Source organism: Varanus komodoensis, unplaced genomic scaffold (assembly GCF_004798865.1).
Source record: "Varanus komodoensis strain SLA01 unplaced genomic scaffold, ASM479886v1 scaffold1, whole genome shotgun sequence".
Lineage (NCBI taxonomy): Eukaryota > Metazoa > Chordata > Lepidosauria > Squamata > Varanidae > Varanus > Varanus komodoensis.
In genome coordinates this window covers 114,378,400-114,384,772 of record NW_025335268.1, presented here as the reverse complement: position 1 = coordinate 114,384,772, position 6,373 = coordinate 114,378,400, and positions in this window count along the sequence as shown.

Here is a 6,373-nt window from a genome sequence, read left to right as displayed (position 1 = left end):
TAGAAATGTTTTAATAAATAAATAAATAAATAAATAAATAAATAAATAAATAAATAAATAAATAAATAAATAAATAAATAAGGCAGTGGAATGTCATCTCCAAAAAACCTAATTTACTGCCACCCAGAATAGAATGAAAAGAGGAGAGCTGGAAAGACAATCCAAAGTACAAACAGTCGAAACAGATGAAACAGATGAAGAGAATAGTGTGGACTTCTCTACATTAAATATTGCTTGACTCTGAGTACCTTTTCTAAGAGATGGGGAATTCACGTGGGTAACATTTATAGCAAATGGAGACATGTGCAAGATTGTCTTTATTTGTTTTTCCTCACAAATAACTCACCAAAAAGATCAGCAACATACCACTGAAAAGCATGTTAGGAGAAAGCAACACTCTATGGCAGTGTGTACATTGCAGGACATTGTAACTGTTAATCATAATGTTGACTTTTATGTTGCACCATGCAGGACAGCAGCTCGGACTAAAAGCACCAGAAAACCAGCTCACAAGAACAGTTGACAGAACCCTTGCTCAAGGCCAATGCAGAGCATCTGACAGCTGAGGGATATTAAGGCCAGCATCGTTCACCAATGAAGCAAAACCCAAATTCTTTTAAGTCCAATATGTTTCACTTCCGATGAAAGACAAAAGCTGAGGAACTGGATAAGACTAGGAGTAGGCACACTTATTAAATTGAAGGGTGTGGGCAACATCCATTGTTCCTATTAACAAAAAGATAATTGATATTAAGAAAAATGATTGTTCCTATAGAATCATAGAATAGTAGAGTTGGAAGGGGCCATGAAGGCCATCAAGTGCAGCTCCTTGCTGTTGCAGGACACCATGCTACTCCATCCCACTCAGATGGCTGTCCAGTTTCTTTCTGAATGTCTCTAGTGTGGGAGAGTCCACCACCCCTCTAGGCAGCTGGTTCTGCTGTTGTATTGCTCTGACAGTGAGGAGCTTGATCCTGATCATTACAAGTTTGAGATAACTATTCAGTGACAATAAACCCAGTATGGGAGACAGAGTAAGATTCCTTGTCTTGAGGAAAGATACCTCCAGTGTTGGAGTATCATTTCCACCTGTAAATTGGCAGAGGTCAACAGAATAGAAAGTACAACATATACACCTAGTTGAAAACATAACCCAGATGGTATTATTATGGGATCCAGTGGTAAGTATCATCTGAACAATTGGGCACACAATTGGGCACACAATCACAAGAGCCTGAACAATGTGGACTGCAAGTTAAATATGATGCTTGGTTTGTTCAAAAAGTTAGTTACATATTGTGGGCATTTTATAGATGCCAAGGAATTACAACAGTCCCTTGACAGTTTCTTCTTGAGGACATCTCATGCAGGTTCATACACTGAATTAACCATTCTTCTTCTTTACCAAATTTAGTGTTTCAGAAAGGAAAATAGAGGAAAGGCATTGATGTGCACAAATGAGCAAAGAAGCTTGTTACTTCACAACCACGGTTAATATACTACAGCCCAGATTTTGAACTCATTCTGGTATGTGATGCTTCAGCTCAGGTAATTGGAGCAGATATTTCCCTTGTAATACCAGATACAGTAGTCCACAGGTTTTGCTTCCAGATGCTTGAGCCCTGTGGTCAGATAGACAGGGAGTGTTGAATTTGGTCCGGAGAGTTAAGAAATAAATGTTAAGCAATAAAAATATCTTTCTAGTAGAAAAATTATTTTAATTACAGATAAGAAACCCTTACCACCCTTTTTTCATTCCATGAAGAGCATTTCCAGAGATTGATGCAATCCATACTCAATTCTGGGGCTTGTTTTAAAAAATGTTTAAAGAAACAATCAAGCACTGTAAAGCAGCTGGGCTAACCCATCCATTACAAGAGTTGGATGGATGCCCACTCTTGAACAGTCAGATATTTAAGTTTTTCCCAGTCCTAGGCATTGTACAGGTGCACAAGCCCATGTGTGTGATGCACAGACCATTTAAAACAACAGGATTGCTTTTATGCTGTGTTATGTGCCACCATCTCTGACTTACGGTGACCCAGTGAATGAAAGCTCTCCAATATGTCCTACCCAAGGCTTCACTACTTTAGAAAAGTTTGATACTGACAGAGATGATCAAACTGTCTACCAGTCATGCCTGCCATACTGAGGGAGAAGCAAAAATCCCTTGTTCATAGAAGTATGAGGCCACCTTAAAATGATAGGAAAATGAGTCGCTAGAAAAGCATGAAACCATTTTTCATCACAGAAATGAACTCACATATTAGATAGGAATACTAAGCAATAATCCCTGAAAAGCCACAGTTAAGGTGATGGCATTGGCCACTGGGCTAGGCAGAGGTGACTAGACTGATCAACCAGCAATGAATTGCTCTGGCTATCAACTAGAACATATGTCTCAATGGGCTCTTTGTGGAACTGGGAACAGCTTCCTGGGAACACACCCACTTGGGAGTCTACAGGCCCAGTGTCCTAGAAATGGTGGATTATGTTCCAAATGGTTTCAGGACCTTTCAGATCCAACAGCGGCCTGTGCAGGTGGCACTTATCAATGAAATTCCAAACCTTTAAAATGGCACAAAGCGCTTGACACTCATTTCATATCATCTAACAATGGTTAGCCGAATGCTTTAACCAATCTATGAAATATGCTTTTGAGAACTGAAGAACAAGGGCCCTTTAATTGGGTCTATTAAAATTTGACCTCTGTATTGATGTCTTCAACAAGTGAAGTGATCAAGAAAAGCAATATGAGAGTACTTTTCCTCAAAAAGAATTAACAACAGATTGACCTATCCTCATTCAAGCATGTAGCAAAAATAAACATTGTGTTCCAGGTAATATTGAAAATATGATAGAACCTTATTCAAGCCACAATGGTACTTGATGAATTGATTCATTGAAAAATAAAAGAATTGGCTTTCTTACAGAACCTATTAGCTGTACATGGAACAAACTCGATAAATCAATTAATGATTTGGGGATTTCAGAAACAGTATGCTCACCACTCACATAAGAGAAGTGCCATCTACTTATCTCTAGTACCGTCCACTTTGAAGCCTGTAAGGCATTATCCTGTTTCTGTGAGGAAACCACCTGACAAGTCTAGCTTGTCACAAAATTAAGCAGACCAATTTACAGTTCCTTGGTTAGAATGAGAAACATCTTGTTGAAAATGAACTGGGAGGACTGCTATGAATGTTCATCTAAAGCCTCTAGCCTCTTCTGTAGCTTCTGGCAAGCAAAAAAGTTTGTTGTACAAAAAAGCAGTTACTAGTGTTGTCTCAGTTGTCATCAGTACTGAGAAGTAACATAGTCCTTCGCCTGAAATATGTAGTATGGCTATTCCAGAATATATGATTGTCCAAAAGCAGATTTAGAAATGGGATAACATGCAATTACTAACTTGGGCTTAACGCCGAAGTGCTCAAGAGTAAGATCCTAGAAATTGTTAAAAACAGAATAGTTTTCTAAAATAGAAATAAAAAGAAATGACATTAACCAATCTCAGCCTATTCCTACACATTGAAGAATAAAAAAATGGGTCATAGTGTTGTTATCGTACTTTGGTTTTCTTTAACCAAACCACTTAAACTTGTAGTTCAGCAGTTAATTTTCTGAAAGAAAATCTAAGCTTTGACTCACTCAGATACTCCCCAGCTTTTCAATTCATTAATCCGAACCATGGGTCCTCAAACTACGGCCCACGGGCCGGATACAGCCCACCATGATCATTTACCCAGTCCACCTCAGAGTTTTTGGACTTGTTCAGAGAAAACGATCGCCGAGCGAGTCTGAAAGCTCTGAGCTGGTTCAGGCATTCTCTGAAACTGAGCAGAGAGTTGGTGCACGGGCCAAATTGTAACAGCTCCCTTCCATTGCACATGCACTGGATCTCCCCCCCCCCCCAATTGCACACATGTGTTGGCTCTGAATACAGAGTGGGAATACAGAGCAGGAAACAGGAGGGCAGAAGAGAGAGAGACACTAAAAAGGATTGAAAGTAAGAAAAATATAACTTTTTAGATCTATTTTTAATTATGTGGGGCATGTCCCCGGGCTGTGGGCCTCCCCCCACCTCAGAAAGCAGCCCTTACCTTCCTCCTCACAGCCCTCTCCTGGCAGGGGGAGCCACCCCGCACTCCCCTCTCCGGCCTCCTGCTCCCGCAGAAGCGGGGCAGTGGCAAGGACTATAATTTCCATCATGCCCAACCAGCATGGCCAATGGAAGTTGTAGTCCAACTCATCTGGGCAGTACCAGTTCTGGCAAGGTTGCACTAAAATATGGTAGTCATTAGCTCTGCATCCATATAGTCATTGTGTATTGTGGGAATTGTTCTAGGCTGACTTGCTTCAAACACTAAGAGTGGCATTAACAGTATTTATCCTTAGCATTTTTCCTTCATTTTCTGTAAATACCAGTTGCAGTCATCAGCTGCATTATGCAAAATACTGTATTTAGTGCCTTGGTTGTATTGTAGATATGTCCCTTGAAGATGGACATGCTCCTCCCCACCTCATCTCGGGCTTCTGCTGCAGCCCGAGGGAGCAAACATTTAATTATATTTTAATTATTTTAATTATTTTTAATGTGCAGTCTGCAGAGGAATTCGTTCATATTTTTTTCAAACTATAGTCTGACCCCCAACAGTCTGAGGGACAGTGAACTGGCCCCCTATTTAAAAAATTTGGACCCCGAACCAAACACTCTACTGCATATTTATAATTCCCTTGAAGGCAGTGAGAGCTGAAAGATGCTTTAAAAATGTCCTCCCCTCATCTTCTAAGAAAGTTTTGCCAATATGGCTCAATGATTAATCTGCAGCCTTTACTTTTTGTTTGCTGTTATCGTAAAGCCTTCTCAATTGTAAAATTGACCAGTGAATCAGAGTGCCTACAAATGCAATTAGGAAGATAGGTGTCATGAACATGTCCCTTTTCTCTAGCAGACTCAAATTAAGCCTTAGAAGCACAGTACTTTTATTACAGAACAGTCTAAATCAGAGGAGCATTCCTTTTGTGATGTGGAAGAAGCATCTGCCCATGTAGAATAGAACCCAAACTGAAACTTCCCTCCTTTGCTCCCTTTCAGTAAAGCTTCTGACTCCACCATCAGGGTAGCTCCTGCACCTTGTGGGCTGGAAAGTGAATGCTAAGCACTTTTTTGGTTTGCTTGCTTCACCTGTTGCGTCTTGACCAGGTCAAAAGATTCCTTCATCCCTTCCTACTCCAGCTTTTTAAGGTGCTCTGAGAAGCTTCCTTCACTGGATAAACTTGTCCCCTCCCCCCCAAGCCGTTCTTCTGCCTCCAATCCAGATGAATCTGAGAAGAACGTAATGTGCAAGAGACACCTCCCTCTGTCCAGTATCTTGAATGAATAAAAACAGTGCAGTGGCACAGGCAGTGTATCTAAATCACAAGAGAAGAAACAGAACAATGTTACAATGTCTGAATGGGATGAAAATCAGTATTTTCCTACTAGAAATTATCCCTCTTCCTTTCCTTTCTTCATCCATCCATTTCTATCTGCATAACCCTTGGTGAATTTTAAAAATTTCACCTCTTGCTAAGGCTGCAGCAATAAGCTTGATGTACCCAGATGCCAGTATACTCCTGGACCCCTTTCAAGGCCCCTGCCGGAGTGCCCTCCTGTGTCCTTGGGGGGGAAAAAAACTTTTACCTTTCCCACAGATGGCTTCAAAGCATTGAGGGACTCCAGATGCAGACATTCTCATTCCTTGTGAATGCCCCTCGGCCACATGTGGGGCTCCCAGACATTCCTGGTAAATGAAGGTGGCACACAGCTACAGGCTGAGGATTTCCTTACCTAGCCAGAGAGTGGCTCCTGTAAACTTGTTTAGTGAGCCAAAGAGCTGTAGGCTAGGAAGAATTGGGGCAGGGCTAGTGAGGCAGTGGAAAACCAAATCACACTTAGGTGCTTGCATGTCTGAATGGATGAGAGCTGCAAGTGAGGATAGCGGAGGGATCCCCTTTTCATACTCTTGCGAAAAGAGGAGCTACATACTGTGTATACTGTGTGGTTGGCTCCCTTGTGACAGGTGTTGAGAGGGCACATGAATCAGGGTGGTTATCCAGAGGGAGAAAGGAAGGGAGGGAGGGAAATGAGTTGGCTTGCAGTACTGGGGGGAAGGTAGGAGAAAAGAGGTTGAATTCTGTGAAACTGAATCTATAACATGTGGTTGGCCAGCTGTTGGCATTGGAAACACTGGGTTTGAGTTTAATACACTGGAGCTGTGTCCCCCTCCTATGTCTTGCAGACAAGGCTTTTAGGCAGATTTCTCCACTGTGACAACACATGCCTCCCATAGCAGACTTTAAAAAAAAAAAAAAAAAGGCTGCAGCCCAACAT